Here is a 25,748-nt window from a genome sequence, read left to right as displayed (position 1 = left end):
TACCTGGACATCACACAGTCAGGGGCAAGGATCTGAGGGTCACTTTCCCTTTTCCTCGGGCTTGGAGTAATTTTCTTATTTATTTTGTCCTTTTCAATTCTTTGTTCATGGAGAATATTCCTGGGCTTGGGAATTCAAGCCATGGTTAACTAAGAGCTCAGGATTCCGGACCAGACGTTATCACCAGCCCAGCAGGGAAACTCTGAGAAATCAGAATTCTGTAATGTTAGCCCAGTGAGACTTTAGATTTGGAATTGGTGGGATTAATGCTATATAAAAACTAAGCTAAGCTATAAATTTAATGTCTCTCTCATTCCTAAGGACTGAGGTGGTGTAAAAAGGATTGAACATGAAGGAGGTAGGGGAATGGAGTTGTATGTTTGTTCTTCTTATACCACTGAAGTAAATATGCCTTTGTAAAACTAATCCAACTGATAAGTAGTTCAAACTTGGACCCTCTAAAATTGAAAAGAACAGATATAATAAATAAACACTTGAATGAATGGCAGACAAGGGAGACTCCCATCCACCCTGGGGAAAGGGTGAAATGCAGTCAGCAGGTCAGATAACCACTGATACAGTAGCAGAGGAGTAGACTAGGCATTTGGTTGAAAGTGTGGAGAGGTAGTTTCCAGTCTCAAAGAGAGCCAGCTCTGTGATCACAGTGGTAATCTTCTCCATTCGGCCCAAATTTCATCATGTCTAAAAGGGGAAAAGAGCAAACGAGCATCATAGATTTAGATCTGGACAGTACCTTAAAGGTCATTTAATAAAAATGATTCCTATTACAGATGAATCAAATGAGAATCAGAGACACTAAATGATTCATTCAAAATCACACAGCTAGTAAGTACATGTACAGGGGTAAGATTTTAACTCAGCTCTTGCTGGCTCTCAGCTCCAATGCCTAGTCTCTATATACTGTGGCCTTAGAATATCAATAAATACAGTTCTATGATTATAATGCTATGAAAACAGACCTAAATTTTTTTTTGAAAAGGGTAGTTGGAGAAGGAGATAGCCTGGATCTCCAATTTTACTTATGTAGAAAGCAGTTTCTACATACATACATACATATATACATACACATATATGCATATATGTGTCAATACACATGTGCATATATGTGTATACATGTATATGTGATTCATTTGTAAATTGTAGCATTAGATAGTTACTTGTTTAACCATTAAATTAAATACTTGGCCATTAAAGATGGTAATAGATGTCAGAGAAGGACTTGGACATTTGTCTTTATTATGAGGGTTGAGCTTAATCTGGAAAGCCACACTACACTCCTAAATCTATCTGGTGGAAATCTCTTTTATTGACAGGGAGTGAAGGGAGGAGGAATATCCCTGGAGGTGGACAGGTATGAGGCAAATTAAGGTGCTGACCCTGTAGCAGGCGCAGAATTCCCTCTTTACCAGGCACGGTTCAAAGCTCTAACACTGTTGGGCTGGAGCACGGATTTTGCATGCCTTAAAGAGTCAAAATCCACCAAGAGACATGCATAGGACCACATAATAATGCATGAGGAGGCAAAAACAGGCAAGGATGATAGATGTTGGATGTTACTGAGCATCTGACAATCGATGAGGAATAAATTGTCATCTGTGTCAACAGACTGCTTCTATTGATTACATAGATCCTTGTCAGCAGTTTGAATTATGGATAATGTCAGTCACTGCCTGGCTGCTGTCCATCTGGCTTCAGGCCTGTCACAGAGAACAACTTCTTCTACTTTCAGGAATAATAAGGAAGTTGACTTTGCCAAGTGAAAGGGACGGATTGTTGTTGCAAAGTGACCCCTACAAACATAAATTAAAACCTTCCTAGTTGTGATGAAAGAACACCATAACTGAGTCTGTTTAAATGACAGTGGAAATTTTGCTTTTTTAATTTGTTTGTTGTTTGTCCAGATCTATGATTTCAACAGTGAAATCAACTCCCTATATGGAAACTCCTTGAAGCTATGCAAATCAATACCTTGTGTTTAATTTTAAGCAGGAGTCCTTAATGGTTTTATTATTTATTTATTTTGGGATGAGGTGTGTGCCTCTTTGACAGTCTAGTGAAACCTAGAGAACCCCTTCTCAGAATAATATTTTTAAATGCATAATTTTAAAGATTACAAATGAAGCCAATTATGTTGAAATGAAAGTTCGTTAATCTCACTAAACTCAATGCACTTGTCTCGGGGATTTGTCAACAGTAGGTTAAGAATCCTTGACTTAGAACCTTTGTGAGTTACTTGGGGCATTGGATGTTTAAGTGATTTGTCCATTGTCACAGAGTTATGTGTTAGAGGTGGAGCTCTCCCTAATCATCCTGAAGTCAAGGCCAACACTGTAAACCAGGCTGCCTGCCAGGAGGAATTTGGTACAGTTAGAAAAATTGGAGATCCTTAATGTTTTTCACCATTGGACACAATTCCTAAAGGCAAGAAAAAAAAACACTTAACTTTTCATCACCTCCTCTCCTTTCCCTTGAGCACCTAGTGCTACCTCAAGGAAGCTACATTTGGACTGTAACAATTAATTCTTTAGTCTCTTTATGGGCTCTTTCATGTGAATCAATAATTAATTTAGGAAATTATAAAATGGGAGCAGGCATGGCTAATTCTTTAGGTACACACTGGGAAAGACTATGATTGTTATCTGGAAACATATCAGTAATCACACATTAACAAGGGACAAACACAAGCTGTGAAAAATACAGAGGCAGATGGCACAATTTAGGGACAAGGGAATGGGATGGCAAAGGGAGATGGCATGTCCTGGAAGAAGATGGGGAAGGACAGAGACAGAGAATATCACTCCCACCATCATGGCTTAGAGTTAGGAGCACTAGGATACATGGACCAAGAGGAGATTAAAAAGTGCTCCAGGGACAGGAATTTGAGTTCTCGTTTTATAGGGTTATTTTGTTTTGGGGGAGACAACTGACTGCTGTCTGTCCCCCCTGGGATTTATTTAGTTATCTATCTATTAGTTTTATTTATTTATTTACCATTTTATTTATTTATTTTCTTGCTTACTTACTTATTTACTTCTCTTTTAGTTTATTAGCATAGCCAAATCATCTCAAAGTAATCAGTAGAAGTTCAAGTTCAACATTCCAAATTTATCAACACCTTTCTAATGTTTGGTTGGTCTAGAACTGTAGAAGTCTGGATTTCATCTGCAATTTACATTTCATAAAAACAGAAGCCTTAACAGGCAGCATTTAGATGGTTTTCCCTGAAGCAATTCATTGTTTTCACTCAGCGTTAGAGAGCAGAAAAGATCTGTGTCACTCATAGATCACTCTTGTGTTCTCTTCAATGCCCAAACAAGACCTCTACATAATCATACTATCCCAAAAGTTATGCTACCAGAGTGCAAGCTTTAGTAGATGCTACTAAGGAGGAAAGGCTTTGGATACAGAATAATGATGGACTGTATCTCCATCATCTGAGAACCAGTCAAGGTTCAGAGAGACGTATCATCAGAAATACATGGCCATTTCCAAGTCTAATTGCAAACAATCTACATACCATTTACGGCACAGGAGTAGTGAAAAAAATCAACTCTAATGATTTCAGTTAAATTTATTAAAGACATTATGGGACTAGAGTTCGTTATTGATAGAAATCAAGTGAAAATTTTTGTTAGTCACATTGATTAAAATACTTTTAAATTTAATTCAAAGTTTCCCCTTAATATCTGTTTGACTTCCCTATGTTCATTGCTCATACTTCAAGAAGAGGAACAGGACCATTCATCAATAAACATTCCCATCAATAAATTCATCAAGATGGTTCAATATTTAACAGGAGTGGCAGCAGGCAGTAGACTATCCAGTAAGTGAAAGACAAATTTCACAAATTCAATTCACCAAGATCCTTCTGCCAAATTCCTGCAGTTATACAAGCAAAAACTGAAGTAAAAAATATGTTCTAAGGAACTAAGAAAGCTTAATGTTTAATTGGTGATATCTTCTGATTACGACCACATACGCCGCTTGAATGAGTAACTTTCCCTGGAAATAAGGCATTTTATCTGTTTGTTGAGTGCATAAGGATTTACAAATGTGAAATGAATAAAATAATAAACATAATATAAATTGAAGTCAGTTGGTACGGGTCATATTCATAGTTAAGCATTTCAAAGAGAGACTGGTATGATGGGAAAAGCTTCATTGATCAGGTAAGGTGTGATGATTCTGAGAAAGCTAATTACGAATTGGGTGGGGAAGGGATAAGGGCAAACATTCCAGCTGGTATAAAAACCAGAGAAGCAAATAGAAGTGTATAGAAGAATATAAGGAGACTGGATTGGCTAGAATGGAGGTGTCATTTTTAGGAGTAGTGAAACATATTAGTTAAGTAGAATGAATTCAATTGATTAAGAGACTTGAAAGCTAGGCTAATGTGGCTCAGATTTTAGGCAGTAAACAAGTAGGGGGCATAGAAGTACATGAACTCGACAAAGGAGTGGCAGTTTGAAAGTGCTAGAACTTTCAGATTAGTCTGATGATAATATCTTAGATGGATTGGATGGAGACACTAGGAGTGAGGGTCCAAATTAAGAAAGTAAAAGTAGGAATACAGAAATAAATCTGGCTACTTGCACTTTAAATTAATTTATTCATTCCCTCATTCTTTGAATCACCTAATCAATAAAATATGTAGTGAGTGCCTACTATAGTTCAGGCATAATGTTATGTATTTAAGGGATTTAAATGAAAAAGGCATGATTTTTGCCCTCAAAGAGCTTAAATCTAACGACAGTTATGACATAGTGTGGGATGTAAGGGAGAAGAGGAAATTAAGGATGATTCCAACTTTTTTTTTTATCTGTGTAACAGAGTGCATTAGCAGAAAATCAGGCAAGGAATTATAATGTTTTAATGCTAATGTTAAATATATGTATCTTTAATGTGTTTTAAAAATGAATCCTTTGTAAGTAACAAGTGTGAATTTGACATTAAAGCAAGGGAACCACTCAAATTTTATTCACTTAGTTGTTATCATATAGGAGTAACCACTCACATTTCTATAGCACTTTAATATTTATAAAGTACTTTACTCGGAGAAGTCCAGTGAGATCACTAATGCTAAAGTCAGTCAATTAACTGGAATTTATTAAATATCCACTATGGATCAGGAGTTACGCTAAGTGGTGGAGATGGAAGAAGGGAAAAAAAAATCAGTGATTGCTTTCAAGGAGTTCATAGGTTAATTAGAGAGATAAGTAAACAACTGTACAAACAAGATATAGAAAGATAAACTGGGAATCATTTCAAAGGGAAGGAACTAAAATTAAAGATTATTTAAAAAGGATTTTGTATAAAGCCGAGACTTTAGCTGAGAGTTCAAGGAAGCTAGAGAAATTAGGAGGCAGAGAGGAAGCAAGAGTGTTTCAGAAATGGATAACAATGAATGAAAAAAATCATTCAGGATATGGAATATTATGTGCAAAGAACAGTAAACAGTTGTGTGTCACTGGATTGAAGATAATATGGAAAGGAATAAAATATAAGAATACTGGAAAGGCAGGAAGGAGTCAAGTTATTATGCAGGTCTTGAAAAGTCAAATAGAGGGTTTTTTATTTGATTCTAGAGGTGATAGATACTGGAGTTAATTGAATATGGGAGTTATGTGGTCAAAAGATTAATTGGACAACAGAAGTGAGGAGGGATTGAAGTGGGGAGAAACTTGTGGCAGAGAGACCATTTTACAAATCATACTTAAACATTAAGCCCTGTTGTATCACATAATAGTGATATATTTAAATTGCCCCATAATGACATGATTTTTCCATTTTTAACTAGACCACTTTTAAAATTGTCCCCTTCAGGCTAGCGTATTATGGTCTCTTCAGACTCAAATAGATTGATGTCTTCAGACATGGAACGCTGATCAACAATTTTGGTCCAACCCTAGAGAAAATTAAAAAAAAAAAAATTACCCAGCAGTGGTGGTGGGAGTTTTGTTAGTGAAATCTTCTGTGTTCTTTAAATATTGGAAGCATCACTGGGCTCTGCAAAAGTAAAGATTCTATTTTAAAAACCATCAAATCAAGTAATTGAAGGCCACCTGAAGAGTACCACCCATTGGCAGATAAGGTGAGAAGGTTGATAAGGTAATGTGGCATAGGGTAAAGGGTACTGTTTTTGAATCTGGAGGATTCCACTTTGAATTTCAGCTCAGTCACATATTAATTTGTAATGTAGGTCAAGCCACATTCTGTCTGGACTTTCGTTATCTCAACTCTAAAACAGGGAGTTAGAGTAGATGGTTTCCAGGGATCTAAGAAGCTTTATATCCATGACCCTATGATACTTAAGGATGAGAGTCTAAATAAGACAGCTCAATAATGCTCCAAGTGTTATGACTGTTGTAATGAGGGAGTCCTTTGTTTTAAGGGGGAGGGGAATTGACCACCTTAATGAGTATAAAGTGATCAGTCATTGCAATTGCTCCATTTTCTCACCACCCAAATATTATTTAGGAGGTGGTCTCAGAGTTAACATGTGACAAGACCTCTAGAAGAAGCTGATAGAGAGGGTGAAAAACCTAAAGTATCAAACTTTTAAAATTTAATAGTATCTTTATTGAGACAAAAGATCTTAATTCCCCACAATCTCAGCCATTTAGCTGTTTTGTTTTTCCTTCCATTTGTCATCACAGAAATAAATCTACAAAATTTAACCCTTGGCCTACTTTGATCTGAACCACCAATTTTGATGTTTCAGACTGTGGTTCAACAAGGTGGGTTTTCTCTTGTCATTTCTTGGGGGTAATTCATAGATCCTAGGGTTGTACTTCATTCTAAATTTAATGCACTTCTCTCCATCACCCTATTGGTGATTATCCTTGTTCAGTTCATAATCTGAAGAGGTTTCTGCTCTCCTCCTTCTTTTGCATATATCTATCCAGGCATTGAGGTATTAAAAGAAGCATGGCTTGAGAGCTCTCAAAAGCCTAAGTATATGGAAATGATAACATTGAACATCAAAACCAATTTTTACTCATTTTAATTTTCATACTAAGCATTTCTCAAAGTATAAGATGACATTATTGACCTTGCTAGAAGTAAGCTAAAATCTTACCATCCCAAACTTCCTTACCTTTACAGCTAATTTATATATCTCAAGAAAAACATCTATTAACTGTCACATTTCAGACATATTCCAGCTATAACAGCCCACCCTTTCCCTACAATTTGTCACTGCCACAATGTAACCACACAGGTAGCTTCATTATTAAACAAAGCTTCAGTTTATCATGTTAATTGTCAGAATTCTCTCAAGTGTCAAATGGCTTTCTATCCCTTTGACATAAAACTGTATGCATAATACATGTTATTTAAAAAGAATGGCATTTCTTTTGTTTTCCTTTTGAAAATCTATTTGTTTCTCAATCAATAATTATTTTAGGTATCTACCATATAACGGGCATTATAATGGAAACCAGTGATATAATGTAAAAGTAAAACAACCTCTACTTAATTACATTCTCTTAGAGGAACTTTCATGGTTTTGTGGTCTGTGTGGAAAAAGAGCAAGGAATTTAAGTCTCACAAGAGAAATATTCTAAAATAGGCAGTAATGGTGTGTAAGCAGTAGGTTAGATTCAATGTGGGATAATGGACATCCACTTCTCAATGAGTCTTCCATAAGTCCCATGATAGATGTAGAGATAATCTAGCATATTCATATATGTGTGTGTGTGTATATATGCACATAAATACATACATAAACAAACATATACACACATATATCTAAATATGTAGTGACTGATGTCTTTAGTGATTTGTTGGTGAGTTTATATTGGTATGGGTCTCAGGGCTTTTAGAGAAGTAGATCTAGGCTAGCAATTTGGAACAGTGAATCAGACCTGCAGAACAACAGAATTTTAGAATTAAAAGTAATTTTAAATGGATTCCAGGTTTCTCCCCAAAAGAGAAAGTTGTAGAGTTTTGACTAAAATAGACATCTACCTCCCCTCTCTTAGGATATTTGGCAATATTATCAGGATTCCTTATATTCCACTGGTGAATGGGATCTCTCCTGAAACACACACACACACATACATGCATACACACACATACACATGCACATGGGGGGAATGAGAAGGAGGAGGAGGGAGGGAAGGAGGAGAAGAAAGAGGGAGAGAGAGAGAGAGAGAAAGAGAGAGAGAGAGAGAAGAGAGAGAGAGAGAGAGAGAGACCACATTATTTGTTGTTACAACTCAAAACATAATTTCTCTGCTTCCTTTTCTCTTTCCTTTTTCAACTCTCTCCTATGCTCCAACTCTGAAGTCTTTCATGGTATCATTGACCTATTCTATCTACCTAATTCTTTTCCTTATACAGTAGTTTCTTCCTACTTTCTATTTTTTTTCTCAAATAAAACAACACAAAAAATAAGCTCAGGGATCTGGCAGGGACTAAAGATCAGCTAGACATTTTGCAGATGAGAAAACATAGTCTGAGAGGTTAAGGACTTTGCCCAAGGTAACAGCAGTATTTATGTAGAAGATTCAGGGCTCAAACCCACATTTTCTGCAACCAAGTCTAACATTTTGTCCAAAATAACGTTGCCTGTTTGAGTCTTCTTTATTTTCCATCTCTACAGTTTCTCTTCTTGTAGAATCAAAACTAGAGAATTATTGAGCACCCATCATGTACAAAGTTCTATGCTAAGGCCAATAGAAAAGTATACAACATAGCCCCTGTCATCAACCTCAAAATGACTGAGCTAGGAAAGTGAGAACCAAACATGTGATGTGCTAAACAATGGTAAAGCTCTTTAACAGTTCATGACTACCACTGAAGAGATGCCAGGAGGCAAGAGTTTTTAGAATAAGGTAAGAGATGTAAAGAATACAGAAAGAAAAAAGGATCTAGGGCAGAATCTTGGGGTACACCCACAGTTAAGAGAAATGGCATGGCTGCTAAAGAAGATGGAAGAGTGATGGAGTAGGAGAACTAGTAGAGAGGAGTGTCATGCAAACCTCAAGAAAATAGAGTATGCAGGAATAGAGGGTATCATCAAACACACAGAATGAGAAGGATGAGAACTGAGGAAAAGAATCAGGTTTGACAATAACAATATTATTGGTAATTATAGAAAGAACAATTTCAGTTGAGTAATGACATTATGCGTGTATACAAATACACACCTACATATACACATGTGTATGTATCTAAATGTATATGATATGCATGTTCACACTTGCTCAAATGATGGCAATTATATATAGAAGGGCATTATTTTCTCCCAAAGTCTTATACTCCTCATTTTCATTGGGATCTCTTTGGAGAGGTCCTGTGCCTCTGAAAAGCAACTTCCAGTCTTATTGTGTTTTGTTTTCCTACAACCATTTAGGAAGTGGGAAACAAATTTTATGAAGCAATATGTTATCCCTATTTTGTTTTATGGCTATACCTACTAAATATTCTTGCTGTGATGATCCAGCCAGCCCTAAAATTGGTCTGAGTTCAAACTGAGACTATTTATAATGAATTTGTCATTAAGATGACTGTAAAGTGGGTAGATGTTTGCTCCATAATACCAGCAGTAAATGCTAAAACAAACAGTGCAAGTTTTGAATGCTGAGCATCCACTTGAAATGTAAATTTTGGTGATAAATTAACATATTCGAAGCTAAAAGCATTCACAGTTTGGCAGTGTACAGAAGCAACAAATAAATCAAGGAGGATTATTTAGTTGTGTTTCCTAGATTACCTAAAATGCTGTTTTCCAAGTTCCTTTACTGCTTATGCATTGCATTCTAAATGTAGCTTAATACATAGAATGTGTTAAAATAAGGTTTGATATCCCCTTTTACCTTGATGACCACCACAGAAATGACATATATAATAACAAAGAAAAATAGCTTCTTAAAGAAGACAAGACTGACCCAATGAGTGGAAGAATTGCAGACACTTAACTATCATCTAGTCAGCCCTTTGATTTTGTAGATGAGCAAAGTGGGGATGGGGGGAAGGGGGATCCAAAGAATTGAAGAAGCTTGCCAAGTCACATACTTAATTAGTGGCATGACTTTTACTAGAGACCAAGGTTCCTAGATCCAGTGTCATACTTAAAGGATATATGAGAGTAGGGTAGATACCCATGTGACAGCAAAGGTAGGGAGCATATATTTTGGCAGATTGGGAGCTATAGTTTGGACACTGCTATATTGGGGGTGAGGTGGCATATGGAATCCATGCTAAATCCATGGGAACTTGTTGCTGGGAATGCTGCCTCATCTGGAGAAGGGAGTGAAAGAGGTAGGAGTTGAGTGGCATGGAAAGGAAGAGTGAGAGATAAAGCCTCTCATTTTAACTATTTATGTTTGCTATCCAGGTGCTGACTGTCATTTCTAATGGTTGAAGGACTAAATATTGCCCTTCAACTACATTTGATCCTCCTGTTCATCAAAGAGAGATGATAAGTCAACTTTAAGATGCATCCTCCATGGTTAAAGAGTGAATAATACTATGTAAATCAAACAAGAGCATAATCAAATAGATGAATTAGGATTTGTTTATAAGGAGGATCTATATTTTCCTTGGTGTATTTGTTATTTTAAACTGATGCATCATTTATGATTCTCCATCTATGCCTGAGTAAATGATGTTGATCATAACTGGGATGTATATGGTGCTTTAGTTTACAAAGTAGTTATTAATATTATCTTGTTTTATTTTATAGTTTCTCATTTTATCCTCATATTCATCCTGGGAGTCAGGCTCTATTTTTATCATTCCCAAAGTCCTTCTATAAATAGCATATGGTTATGACTTCTTATGTGGGACAGCTAGGTAGTACAATGGATGGGGTGCCAGACCTGATGTCAGGAAGACTCGTCTTCCTAGATTTGGACCCAGCTTCAGATACTTACTAGATGTGTCACCTTGGACAGGTCTTTTGACCTTCTTTGCCTCAGTTCCTCATTTGTAAAATGATCTGAAGAAGAAAATGACAAAGCACTCTAGTATCTCTGCCAAGAAAACCCAAAATAGGGTCATGAAGAATTTGACATGCCTGAAACATGACTGAAAACAATAATCAATGACTTCTTAGATGAGTCCTAGAAAGTTATTTGAGGTCACGTGGTCATGCCAAAGGAGAAATGTCCATGCAGATCATCCTGGCTCCAAACTCAGCATTCGATCCACTATGCCATGTTGTGTTTTCTTATTATCAAAAGGTAATTAATGACAAGGAGAGAGGATTTAATGGCAGCAATCATTTGGGGATTGAAAGCACTGAACATTTTCTGATATTTAATTTACACTGCTTCCTTCTTTCTCCTGTTCAATTCCAGGCTCCATTGATTCCTCAGCTGTATAACCTCAATATAGTTCCATGAATGTACCTAAATATATAAATCAAAACTGGACAATGTATATTTTCCATCCACTTTGTTTTTTGTAGTTCCAACTTTGAGACCAATCATTTTTGAATGATTACTGAACTCACGAATGAAGCTTTGCAGTGTTCTAAACCTCAATGTTATTAACACAATCATCCTTTTTTTTTTCTGGACTTGTGATGTCATCAGTGGAAGGAGCTTCAGGTAAGTAAACGTTCTCTACCAATGAAGACGGGCATGTGTCATGGAATTATATGTTTAGAGACTTGTCTGACAATCACTGTCAGTAAATGAAAATATTAAATCTCCAGGAAATCCAGTTCCATCACTATTATACTATATAAACCTCTAAATAAGGCATAAGATTTTTTGCTAGCATGATTATCTTTCACTATAAAAGCAGATAAGTAGTCCTGATTCATGAGCTGTTTGATACTCTTTGCTGAGGAGATGAAACTAAAGTTCGATCCTTATGGGGTCCATTGTCACACACACACACACACACACACACACACACACACACACACATCTAGATTGCTCAGTGAGAGAGCACTGGACCTAGAGTCAAGAAGATCTGAGTTGAAATCAGGCTTCAGACACTAGCTGTGTGACTTTCAGCAAGCCACTTAGTTTTTGCCTAAGAGGCAACGAGGTGGTTCGGTGGATAGCTCATTGGGCCTGGGATCAAGAAGACTTGAGTTCACATCTGGCCTCAGAAACTTAGCATCTATGTGACCCTGGGCAAGTCACTTAACTTCTGTTTATCTTAATCAACTGGAGAAGGAAAGGGGAAGCTACTCCAGTACATTTGTCAAGAAAACCTCATGGACAGTATGATTCACCAGGTCATAAGAGTCAGACATGATCAAACAAATGTATTCAGGTGAATATGTACTTATTACATATCCCCATTTGTGGTAATGTTAGATGCAAAATAAAAGAGAAATTAAAATGTTAGCAGCAAGCAGAGGGGGTAAAACTTTTCATCTCTTTCCGGGAATTCCTGCCATTGCTTTCTGTTGGCAAAGAACCTCCAAGCTTTCCCTAGTCCTCTTGTTTTTTAGTTTAATGAGCTGATGCATATCAGCTGTGTCTCCAGCTAGGCTCGCCTCTGTCTCCAGGACTGAGTTCAATCCTGTCTGCTGATATCAAGCAGAGACCACATGCATATTTTCATACAGTCTGTAATTTCTAACACAGTAAATTCTATGGGTGTCATCAAGCAGCAGAGTGAAACTTCATTTTAATGTTTTTTTTTTTTAGAAGGCTAAGAACATTTGGAAAAAAACCCCACTATCAGCAGGAAAACATTCATATTAAGCAACTTGATAGTCCCTGCATTGGGACTTAAAACAGGAATGTTGTCAATGGAGAAATTTATGAACAAAACTTCACTGGATGGTTCTTCACTGAACTGCAGGTAGGAAAGTATATTTACTGCCTTTACTTGGAGGAAAATAAAATTCTATGTATTTGTCTACATAACTAGGAAAATCATAACACTTTCATTGATCCCAGAAGTACCATAAATATGTCCAAATGAACAGTTACATCTTGAATTCTAGACTTTTCAGTCTGTTCTCTTTATGCCTGATCTGTTTGGGTGAATTCTATTTCTACATGACAATATGTGGTGAGGTCTCATCCATTATGTTATTGATTTTGTCTTTTAGAGGCACTTCACCATCCTTGTATCTCTTAGCATTTCAAAAATTCTTGCTGTTCTCTCCTTTCCAGCTAGTAGAGTGAAATGAAATCAGTCACCACCTCATTTCTTAAGACCCTTGTCTTTCTCCCCACTTCTCGCTAACAACCTTCTCATAATACTTTGTCTTTCCCCTGAGGTTATCCTATCCCCTTCTTAAATTTCCATTTCCATCTAACTCTGGCTAAGTAAGCATCAGGGAGAAATAGACACTAAGAGCTATATATCAAATATGAGATATAACACTGCCTTTCCTCTGTTAAATATGTATGTATGTGCATATGCATATATGTATAGGTCTCACACACACACTGCTTATATATGGTAAGGCAAGTAACTTCTTTATACTAATTACTGTATAGTTATTTATTCTTCCTTATCTTATCTTGTAGTGCCCATGATGAAATAAATAGCTGCTTGAATGTAAAGAAAATATTGCCTTATTTGCATGTGGCCCATGTGCTCTACAGACTGAAGAAATTCTTAATAGTAAGTAGATTACTGGGAACTTCTGGAGTTACATTAGGTCAAGATATTTGCTAGTTATCATCCTAATAGATCCAAGGAAGAGTAGTATCAAAATAATAAATGTTTAATCATAGCAAAAATGAAAAGGAAAATAATCTCAGCTACTTTCCTGAATGAATGGGACTTCATCTTCCTTCTTATTAGCATAGTTTGGTATTCAGTATTCCCACCAAATCACCTCTACACTAGAGAAGGCATGGACTGCTTGAATATACTTCTAGGTTTGTTCACAGAATTAAATTCAATGAAACATCAAGTCTGGCTGTCTGTTTTCTGCTCCCATCCTGAAATACCTGGCCTGCAACTTATCTTTTTATTCCAAATTCACAGTCACACCTTCTCCATAAAGTTTTTGACTTGGCTTGTCTTATTTACTTATCTTCTATCCAGAGTCATAATCCTAGTAGAATTGAATCTCATTCTTCCATCTTCTCAGAATTGTCCTTCATGGCATAGCAGAATTGCTATGCCATGAGCATTTAACGTTATAGTAAATGAAGTTCTTGTTCCATGTTGGTGAGCATACTTGCTCTGAGGTGAAACACATTCCTATCTCGCACTGGTTGTGTCTTTCATAGGCCAGTGCCTCAACATCCTCCAAATCTAATCAACATATATTTCAATGGATTAATGGTTTCAAGGTAAACGTGGGATTGTGAAAAGTCTTTCTGAGATTCAGCCAGCAAAAATTCATTCTCAGAATAATCAAGAAACGAAGGGACCAAAACATACCAAGTAGAAAATGCACTGGTTATGGAATCAGAAGGCTTCAAATCTCATCTGTGATACTCTCTGTGTCACTCTGGACAAGTCATTTATTCTACCTGATGTTTTTTTTTTTCATTCTTAAAATGAACATCTTGGAATAAAGCTCCTCTGAGTTCCCTTCTCACTTTACATCTGTGATGCTATAATGAGATGATCCTACTCAAAAATCTCTTTTATATAAACAAAGAATGCTTTCTTCAGGAAGAGATCCAAAATGTTCTGACCATGAATAACACATTAATTCAAACTGACCAACAGCTATTATGCCTTTAGCATGTTAAAATACTACATTAAATATGAACAATTTAAAGACAAAAAATATGAAACAATCCTCTCAGGGAGTTCACATTTTACTAAAGGGGAAAATGTATAGAAAAAAATGTAAATTCAAGGCAATTTGAAGAGGGAACAAACACCATAAAAGATAACAGAGATGGAATTATATGAGAAGAATAACCTAATATCTGAAGGGAGATTTGGATTCTGAGGTACAAAGTTGAACAAGGAATCAATAAGAGATGTTAGGGACAGCTTATGTGAAGTCAAAGATGTCAAGGAAGACTGAGTAGTCCAGGTGATGGAATACTGAGCAAATGAAGGTAGTAATATTAAATAATACTGAAATTTTAGGTTATCCAGAGGATCTGAAAATTAAGACTGGGTTTGCACTTCTGTGCTAGAGGCAATAAGGCTCCACTAAAGGTATTTAAGTAGGGAAGAACCATGGTCAGACTCATGCCTTAAGAAGACTTGGTAGATGTGTTCAGACTAGTGACAAGGTCATATAATTGGGATGTGGTTACATGAGAAAAGATGAGAGATGATAAAAGTCTCAATTAAGATGAAGAACAGGAAATAGGAAATGGATAAAAGAGATGCTATAGAAGTAGAATCCATAGAACTTAGAGATCGATTGGATAGAGAGAGTAAAAATGACGGAAGAGTTTAAGATAAATCTCACAACCTTGGGTGAATAACAGGATATTAGCATCATGAGCAGACATAGGAATGATCAAAGGAGCAGCAGATTTATGGAGGGAGTTTTGGGGTTTAAGGTACAAATAGTTAGAAATATGCAGGCACTATGGAACTAGAGTTGTGATGAGAGATAAGGAATTGATCGATAGAATTGGAAATGACCTGAATAAGGAAGATTGTGGAGCCCATGAAGCATGGGAGATCAACAAAGGAGAGTTGAGAGACAAGAAAGATGGTCTAAGACAGAGACTTAGGATGCACATAGGCTTAAGACAAAGAGATAGATACTGATCCAGCAATAGAGACTGAAGAAGCCCTACAAGTAGAGAAGAATGAGAAGAGCTCAGCGTTTTAAGAGGCAGGGGAAGAAAGAGCAGCCAGGAGGAGATCAATCATATCAAAGGCTACTGAGAGGATTAGAAATGAGAAAGTTCATTGGATTTACCATTCATGAAATCATTAGTGGTACTTGAGAAAACAGTTTCATAGAAAGATAAAATCAGGAATCAGAAAGTCAGGGATCATGAAGTAAGTAAGTTAATGGTGGAGAAGACAAAATAGCATATAGATTTTTTTTTCCTATGAATCTGATAGTGAAATGGATAAAAGACAGAGAATAAGAACTTGAAGGGATCTCAGAGTCAAATAAAGGTTGGTTTTTTTCCTTAATAGTATTTTAGTTTTCCAATTACATGCAAAAATAGTTTTCAGCATTCATTTTTGTAAAATTTTGAGTTCCAAGTTTTTCTCCCATCCTCCCTTCTCTCTCCACCAAGACAACAAGCCATTTGATATAGGTTGTGTACAATTATCTTAAACATTCAAATAAAGGTTTTTTTAAAGACAGAAGGCACTTATATATGTTTTAAGTGTCAGGAAAGGAACTTTTATTTAGGAAGAGTTGAAGGGGAGAGGAAGAGAGGAAATGATCCCTGGGGAGATGGAAATAGGGGGGGAAGGGAGAAAAGCTATCTCAGGAAATATTGAGTGTCTCCTCCACTACCACCACTATTATCCTTGTCAGTCTTCATGGGAAAGCTGCATGACTACTTGTTTGGTACTAGTAGAAAGAATTTTTGTTAGACTTGGGTTGGGCTGCACAACCACTGATTCTCCTTCCAATTCTGAAATACTATGAAATCATTGAATTTAATTTAACTAGTGTCAATAATTTTATAATTTTCTGAATAAGCTCAAGGCCATTGACACAGAGTTTATCTTGGTAAAAATAAACTCTTTCTCAAATACAGAATTGAATGAGTTGGAAAAAGGGAAAATACATAGATAAGTTTTGAATTGTGGAAATGGAAAAATGAAGGTGCTCACATTATACAGCCTTATTTTTTCTGAAAGGAGGTGACATCATCCTCTGAAAGACAGGTGCTTTGGAATGGTATTGAGAATTTAAAGAGATGGGAGGTATTTTATAAGTATTCCTTCAGGGAAAATGATAGCCAATCAGGTAAAAGTAAAAAGAATGTCATATAATTTTGAGATTATGTTTGATGTTAAATAGCATAAATCTCTCTGGTTGTGGTTTAATATTTACTTAATTTCTACCAGTATTTTTCAATTACTCAAGAAAGAGAAGTGGTTAGAATTGTAACATAACATGAAAATTGGTAGGAAAAAGAGGGAAGGAATTCACAAGTTGAGTGGTTTCCATAATTTAATTTATTAGCTATAGGGTTAAAACCAAGAGGATGGGAAAAATGAGAGTAGAGTAGAGATGATGGACTAGAAAAATGGAAGGGGGTTACACATAGGAGTAGAAAGAAGAAGGAAAAATTGTTAGACATTATGGAGGTCCATATAGTCTTCATATCATGAAGAACTTTCTAATAGAACTTAAGCAAGATAGAATGAACTGCTTCTGTAGGTGTTTGGATCCCTCTCTTAAGAGGATATAAAAAGTTGGATGATCATTTGGAAATGTTTGACAGAGATTTTGAGAATTATTTCCCCACAAAATCTCAAAAAGGTGTTGGGAAGAAAATGGGAAAGTGGCAAAATTGCCACAAAACCTAGCTATGACAAATTTTCCCAAGAGTATCTATGGCAGATGGAATACTATGCATAGACAAAAAATAAAAGTGACTTATTTTGTTTGTATATTTTATTTCTATATTCATTTATATTATTTATAATTATATACTTATAATTATATACATAATTATAAATACATATGTATATATAGTTTATATCCTTTTTTCCTGAAATAGTGAATCCACCATATCAGAACATTTCATCAAGTATCCAAGGTATTGTATATGAGACAATAGTCATGACATTGAAGTAAATAAAATCATGCAGAGCAAGAATCTGACTAAATACATAGAGATTAAAAAGATGCCAGAAGTTATATAGTTTTAAAGGCATCTAGGATTTAATTTGTAGGATATTTCAAAAAATATTCTAAAAGAATGGGAAAATCTGTATACATCATTGTAAGTGACTTAGATAGCAACTATAAACATACATGTCTATTTTCTCACCTGTTTAAATTCTTTATGTGACTAGTGTATGCATTCAATAGCATTAATGTTGACTATATGGTAAGAAAACAATATATTTATTTTTGAATACTGTTTTTTTTTACAGCAGATATTTTCAAATTCATGCAGTTTACTTGAAAGTATACTTATAGAAGATCCCATTTTTCCTATTTTTGTTTATTTAAAAACTCATTTGATACAATGGAATCAAATGCACTTTCAGAGGTTATACTCAAGCAAGGTATGTTCCAATGCACATGTTTAAATTATACTAGACTCTATGACAGATGGAAATACAGGAATAACTGCTCGATGACTTTGTGTGCATTGGCATCAAGAAACAAATGAAATAAGTAGACATATGCTCACTTAAGATATATGTCAGTAATATGGAATATTCCTTGTACAGAATTAAAATCAAAGATGTTTTTATGGATGGAAAGATTCTCCAAATGCCCCTATTCACAGATAACATTGTCACAAATGCATCAAAGCCTCCTCAGATAATCATATCAACACAGAATTTAGAGTACAAAGGAAATTCTGATATCTAGTCCTCTCCCATCTTCTTTTACTGAGAGATTATGTGATATTCTTGGGGTCACAGAGGTGGTCTTTTGGAAATACCAAATCCTGAGTTTTCTGTACCACCAAATATCTGGTTCAAATAGGGACTTTGCTTGTCTTGTTCCTAATCCAGCCCAATATCTCTCCCCATCATGGAATCTTGGAGATTCAAAGTTGTCAGGGCTCCAGGATCTGAGGTTGTTAACTTATCAGAAGTAGGATCAGCACTGCTATCAACCATCATAAGCAGAAAAGAAATTCTATCAGCATTTCAGCACCTATCCCAGTATCTGACACATAGTAGGCACTTAATAAATGCCTGTTGATGAATCACTGTGCCACAGTCTCCTTGCCTCTGATAGCTCAAGAGGATCCTATCCCTCTCCTATAAAAAAAAATCTGAAGAATGAGAAGACATGCTGTCCAGGTACTTTTACATACAGTGATTGAGCAAGTCAGTCAATATCACCACTCCAAAGAGTTCAGATTTCAGATCTGATGGTGATAATACTTCTTTTTGTCACCTTACTCCCAACCCCTACCAACATTTCCACATTATGTGTAAGGTCTTGAAGAGATACCTTTGCTTTGCTCAAGTTGGAGATATCACCTCAAGAAAGGTATATTTTCCATTACATTTGCTCTTTAGAGATTCTGACATCACTGTCTTATATGTGCTTATATGGAAGGTAGAAATGGCCCTAAAGAAAACAATGTTTGGAGAAGCTGTTGAATTATATCAAATGTATTCAGAGGAGGACTGTATTGATGGCAGAAAAATTTGAAAGTATTAATAAATCAATTGTCAAGATATTTGAAAGAGGGGAAGATACCAAAGACATGGCAGAAAAAATATATCTTTATTGTTATTATGAGTAAAAGATACTAGTAGAAATACTAATAATTACAAGTAAATTAATAATTCTTACAAAATAGATAGTTCCATCTAAATTCCATATAAATAAGAATTATTTGTACATGCACTTATCAAAGGTATTAGAAATAAGAAAGCCCTTGTAAGCATTATTTTACACTAGGTCCCCATGAGTATCTGTCTTCAATGTAACATTTTCATTCTATATAATTTTATTCCTTATCATTGAAAATTTACAGTATTTACGGGTCCCCACAATGCACAGTAGTCATATCTGTATATTGCCTGTGGACTGTATCTTCTACATTCTTCGTGGATTTCAAGCCCTTAGTCTGTAACCCTATGTCTTTTCTTGGTGAGATTTCACCATGTTGAGTCTCCTCCAGACACCTTATGTTGAACTTAAACCATTTTCCTGATGGGCCATACCCTCTACTGCCCCCTCCCACCTTCCACCTCATCCTCTGAAAATAGTTATCAAATTAACAATACCTTTTCAAGAAATGTGGTGTCAGTCAAGTGCCCTATGACTCCACTCACAACCCCTGTGATTTCTCAGTACAAAATGTTTTTCCTGATTGCCAGTTCCTTTTCCATGCAATATATGTTTATGTACATGTGTGTATGTATTTTTGTGTGACTATGACTATATACCCATATGCACATAAATACAAATACATACATATATATATATGTGTGTGTGTATAAATGTATGTGTATATATATATATATATATAATTTAAGGACATAAAATTGTGATGTCATGATAAAAGTAATGCCTATATTGTCTTTGATAGCAAAAAAAATTAATTATACAATTATTTAAAATTTTTTTCCAGATTACAGCTACTTTTTCTACCTTCCATTATTGGACTTCTCTTAAATGTCCTTGAGTTCACTTTATGTAAATCCAAGCAAGAATCAGCACTATGTACAATCGAGAAAAGCTAGAGACCTTTCCAGTAAGATGAAGAGGAAAATAATGACATTTATTATCAGCACTATTGATTAGCATTTTGCTTGCAATACTAGTTATAGTAATAATGCAAGAAAAAAAGTAATTTAACTAATAAACACAAAGGGATGAAATATTTCTTTAAACCAAAATTAATTGAAATAATCATAACTTACACTTTACAATCATTTAAGTATGGTGCCTAGTATGTAGTAGGCACTTAATAAATGTATATTGACTGAAAATTTCAGAAAATTTCTCAGATATAAATTAAGTCCAAGTTCATTATCAGCATTTCTATGTATAACCCCCAAAATTCAGGAGGAAGAATTGCAGAAATTATATTCGAAATAATTATAGAAACTATAAAATACTTGGGAGTATACGTTTCGAGATTCATCCAGGGTCTATTGGAATCTAACTATAAGACATTCTTTGCAAAAATAAACACAGATCTAAATATTTAGATAAACATTCATTGCTCATAGGTAGGTTGAGCCATATAAAAATTAATGGTAGTAGAATATAAATTAATTTACTTATTCAATGCTGTACCAGTCAAATTGGAAAAAGAGAATATTTTATAAACTCATAGAAATAATAATATACTTCACATGGAGGGAAAGAGGCTTATTGGTACCTTGTCTTAAGCTATACTGTAAAACAATACTAATCAAAATTAGAGAGAGACAGAGAGATGGAGAGAAATGGAGGGATAAAGTGGAGCATACTAGGTTCACAAGCACAGCAGAATAGGACTGATAAACCCAAAAGGCCCTGGTTACTGAGGTAAAGACTCACTATTTGACAAAAATGCTACTGAGAAAACTGGACAGTGGTCTGGCATAAATTAGTTTTAGACCAACATGTTCCACCATACATCAAGGTAAGCTCCAAAATGGATACATGAGCTGCATCTAAAAGGTCACATCATAAACATATTAGAGGAACAAGGAAGAAATTACCTTTCAGATCTATAAATACTGGAAAAGTTCATTATGAAACAAATCAAAGGGAAGATCACACAAGACAAACAGATAATTCTGATTGTATTTTTTTTTTTGTACAAACAAATTAAATGCAATCAAAGTTAGAAGGGAAACAGATAACTGGAGAAAACCTTTTCAGTCAATTTCTCTGATCTAGTTCTCATATTATACACACACATACACATATATACACATACAATACACACATATACCTATACACACATACACATATAGACAATATACATACATGTATGTGTGTATGTAAATATATTAAATTTATTCAACTTTAGAAGAGTGAGTCATTCATTGAGTCCTAAATAGGCAGTATTCAAAGGGAAAAATCTAAACTCTCAACAATTATATAAAAAAATATTCTACATCACTCCCAATTAGAGAAATTTAAATTATAACAACTTTTAGGTTATATTTCATGCCAATCAGTTTAGAAAAGATGACAAAAAATTGGCAAATATTAGAGAGTATACATGAAAAAAAGTTCACTGCTACAATTATGGTGAAGCTTTGAATGTCAGCCATTCTGAAAATTAAAATTAGTGCCTAACTTTCAAAAAGGAACTAAGTCCAGAAAATTGCTAAAATATACATACACTTTGCCTTAATTATTCCACTACTAGCATTATAACCCAAAGAAATGAAAGAGACAAAAAATTATGTGTGCAAAAATATTTATAACAGCTTTATTCATTGTAGGCCAAATTTAGAAACTAAAGGAAATCCTCCTATTTAGAATTGTTAAACAAACTGCCTCATGAATATGATGAAATATTATATCATACATTACGACACTGAAAAGTTTTTTTGTGGGAAACTAGAAAAACCTCTAGAACAATTATGTGATGCAGTGGATAGAGCACTAAACCTGGAGTCAGCAAGAGAGACTCCTATTCCTGAATTCAAATCTGGCTTCAGACACTGGCTGGGTAACCCTGGGTAACCAAATCATTTAACTCTGTTTGCCTCAGTTTCCTTATCTGTAAGATGAGCTGGAGAAGGAAATGGCAAACCACTCCTCTATCTTCTCCAAGAAAACCTCAAATGAGGCCATTTAGATTTGGATAGCTGAAACAATTGAACAACAAAGATCTCTATCAAGTGATGTAGACAGAAATAAGACTTGAGAGATCAGTTTACGTAACGTTAGCATATAAAAACAACTTTGAAAAATTGAGGACCCTCATCAATGTAGTGATAGACTACAAGTAAGTTTAAAAAAAATGAAGCTGAAACAGAAGTCATTTTCTGACAGAGAGGTGATTAATTAATCTATAAATTTAAAAATATGTACATTTTCAGGCATGGCTCATGCAGGAATATTTTCTGGATTTTTGTAGGACTACGCAGCTATACAATGAAGGATAGCTAGCCAGCTAATTAAGTAAAGAGAATATTTATTAAGCACTTATTATACGGTAGGCACTGCTCTAAAGATCGGGAATACAAATACAGGGAAAAAGAATACCTTCTCTCACTGAGCATCAGTTCTAATGGGGAAAGACACATGAAATATAACTAACAAGTGGGAAGAAGGAAGGCTTTTTTGGTCTTTCATTATAGAGGAGTTATCATTAATAATAGTTTATAAAACAAGTTGCTGAAGTGAATTCTTCACCTCCTTTCTTCTACTGTTCTGATTCATACTTGTGTCTCAAGATCTATCTATCCTTACGTCATTGGAGGGTTTCTGTACTGATGTTGGAACAAGGTAAAAAAATTCCATGTAATAGTTATACATATTTCAGTTATGATAATGATAGTTGGAATAAGAGAATGGGACATGAGTGTTAATTTTGTATACAGAAGACCAGGCCTTTAAAAAGCATAGATTCCTTTTCTGTTAAAATTCAGGTTATCTGACATTCTATTCAAACTCTTTGATATTTTATAGACTAATTTAATTTTAGTGGAAAGCTATTTAATTAAAATATTGTCCTTTGGATGGAGAAAGGTAATGCGCCTTTAGAAACACTGGTCACCAAGTCACCAAAAGTAAAGTAGAGAAAAAAGAAAAGAAAAAGAAATTAGCCAAACCAAGAAGTCATAACATTAAAGACAGTAAAGTTATTTTTAAGTCTAAGTGTATAAACAAGGCAGGCTGAGGATGATATATGTATATCTATGCAAATGAATATGTAAATTAAATGAAAAAAAGTGATGAGGTTGACGGAGTTGTAAATGATAATATTCTCAGAATGTCATTTATGCAGGCTAATGTCTATCTTTCAAAAAGAATTAGGCTCTTTGCCCTGTATGTGCCTCCCAGCCTGATTACCATGAAAGTTGGTGGGAGTGATACATAGTTTTATCATGTCACCATGTTCCCTGCTCAATTCACTACCACACTTCACTCCATTACAAAGATGTCACCAATATGCCCAGCTTTCTTTGTTCCCTTATTTTCATAAATTATTTCTGTAGGGTAGAAGGTGAAGGAAATAAAGAAAAAAGTAATGTGCTATATATGTGCAAAAAAATTATAGAGAAATGGAAGTGCACAGCTACACTCTTGGGGGAGCTGTGAATTGGTCCAAGCATTTTGAAAAAGTAATTTTGGAAAATTCTAAGAAACTGACTAAACTGCAAATAAATTTCGGCCCAGGGATCCCACTGTTAAGTATGTACCCCTACTGAGGTTAAAGACAGAAAGGTTCCATATGGTATCAAAATATTTATAGAAACTCTTTTTCTTATAGGAAAAACAAATCAAAACACAACCAGAAACAAAATAGAATCCCATCTACTGGGGACGATCAAGAAAACTGTGATACATAAATATAATGAAATATTTCACTTCCCTAAGAAAGGATGAATATGAAGAATACAGAGAAGTATGGGAAAACTCATCTAAACTGATTTAAAATGAAGAATGAAAACCAAATATCTTGTCTACAGCAAGGTAAATAGAAAAAAAAGACTATATTTGACACAATAATTATAACTAAGCCTGTCTCCAAAGAAAAATGATAAACTGCACCTCCCATTCTTCTTTGTAGAGGTTGTTTGCTACACATGCATGTAGTGAAATGCACATATTATCAGGCATGGGAGGCATGTTGATTAGTTTTACTGCTGTTTCTTTCCCTTTTTTTATTTTTTATTATTATTTGTTATAAGGAAGATATGGTTCCCTGGTAGGGAGTGGTGGGAAGGGAAACATTTATAAATGGATAAGATATTTTTTCTCTTATTTCCTCTTTTATTTTCTTACTAAGGGGAAGAATAGTCCTTAGAAGTTCTCTTGCATTAGGGTTTATGATTCTGTGTCCTCAGTGACCTAAGCAGAGTATGCTCCTAGGAGTGCCTTTCATGCTCAGTGATTTCTCCCTCCTCGGTCAACATATACTTAGATTCCAAGTCAGTAGACTGAATCAAATTCTGATTTATGTTACTGTTTGATCCACCTTCAGTAAAATAATACTTTCTATTAACGTCTCATGTGTACCTTGTAATAGTTGATGCTGGCACTTTCCTCATATTGTTGCTCCACCTTCAATTTCTTAATTCATATTTGCAACAAGGCCACATCTTAGTTGGTGCCCTTTATCTATTTGCCCAAAAGATTAATTTAATTTAGAGCTCATTGTGGCTTCTGCTCTATTGCCATTTAACCTTTTGTTATAAATATTTTTGTGGAAGCCTCAAAGATTATTTGACTTGCAAGCCATCAATTATGTGTGTATATTTACATATCTTCATATTTATATATACATAAATATGCATTTATGCTATATATTTTCTTGTCATATCACCTCCACTTCCAAAAATATCCTTCCTCATCTAGCTTTGCTTTGTAAAAAGACTAAGCCATAATAAAACGCACAAAAAGAGAAAAATGGCATTTTTTAGTAAAACTTACTAAGTTATTAACATCACCGGAGGGGGGCGGAGCCAAGATGGCGAAGTGGAAAGACACACATACACATAGCCCCGAACCCACAAACCACAGAACGGCAGAGGGGACTAACCCAGGGCGAATTCTGCACCCAGAGACCACGGAATATTGGAGAGAGGGAGATTTCTGTTCCGGAGAGATCTCCAAACCTCTTGCGGGGGGTCCTTCGCGCCGTGGACTGGGCACCAGGGCGGGGAGCAGAGAGCACCCCTACCGCGGCAGCGACACCGTGAGAAAAAGATCCAATAGGGCTATGGGGACGGGATCTCCAGCGGCCACGCGGGTCCTCCCACCCACAGAGGGACCTGCAAACCTCTCGCAAAAGGTCCCTCGCGCTGCAGACCCGGTGCCCAGCCCGGACCTGCGGACCTGCTTCGGCGGCGGCGGCCGCTGCTCCGAGAGGTACAGATCCGAGAAGGCTCCAGAGACGGGATCTCCAGCGACATTACAAGGCCCCCCACCAACAGGGGACTGATGGGGGTAGGTGAGAGAGTCCCTTTGGCGGGTTGAGAGGGGAGTGGGGTGCCCCCGTGGCTCAGGCCCCCCCAGGAGATAGAAGCTGAGAGGCGGCTACAGACAGGGGCTCCCCAAACGGGCGGGAGCC

The 25,748-nt window shown here is 35.7% G+C and overlaps 1 long non-coding RNA gene across 1 annotated transcript; it reads left to right on the top strand.

Annotated features, from left to right (window-relative positions):
- Positions 1 to 12,525: 12,525 nt before the first annotated feature.
- Positions 12,526 to 25,376, top strand: LOC140534267 (uncharacterized). Its single transcript, XR_011977229.1, has 3 exons — positions 12,526 to 12,795; positions 13,473 to 13,569; positions 23,946 to 25,376. It is a non-coding gene; the product is annotated as an uncharacterized lncRNA (long non-coding RNA).
- Positions 25,377 to 25,748: the final 372 nt, after the last annotated feature.

The sequence above is a fragment of the Notamacropus eugenii genome, chromosome 1 (genome assembly GCF_028372415.1).
Source record: "Notamacropus eugenii isolate mMacEug1 chromosome 1, mMacEug1.pri_v2, whole genome shotgun sequence".
NCBI classification, from domain to species: Eukaryota; Metazoa; Chordata; class Mammalia; order Diprotodontia; family Macropodidae; genus Notamacropus; species Notamacropus eugenii.
The sequence above is the reverse complement of the archived record's forward strand: the minus strand, read 5'-3'. Positions and strand labels throughout refer to the sequence as shown.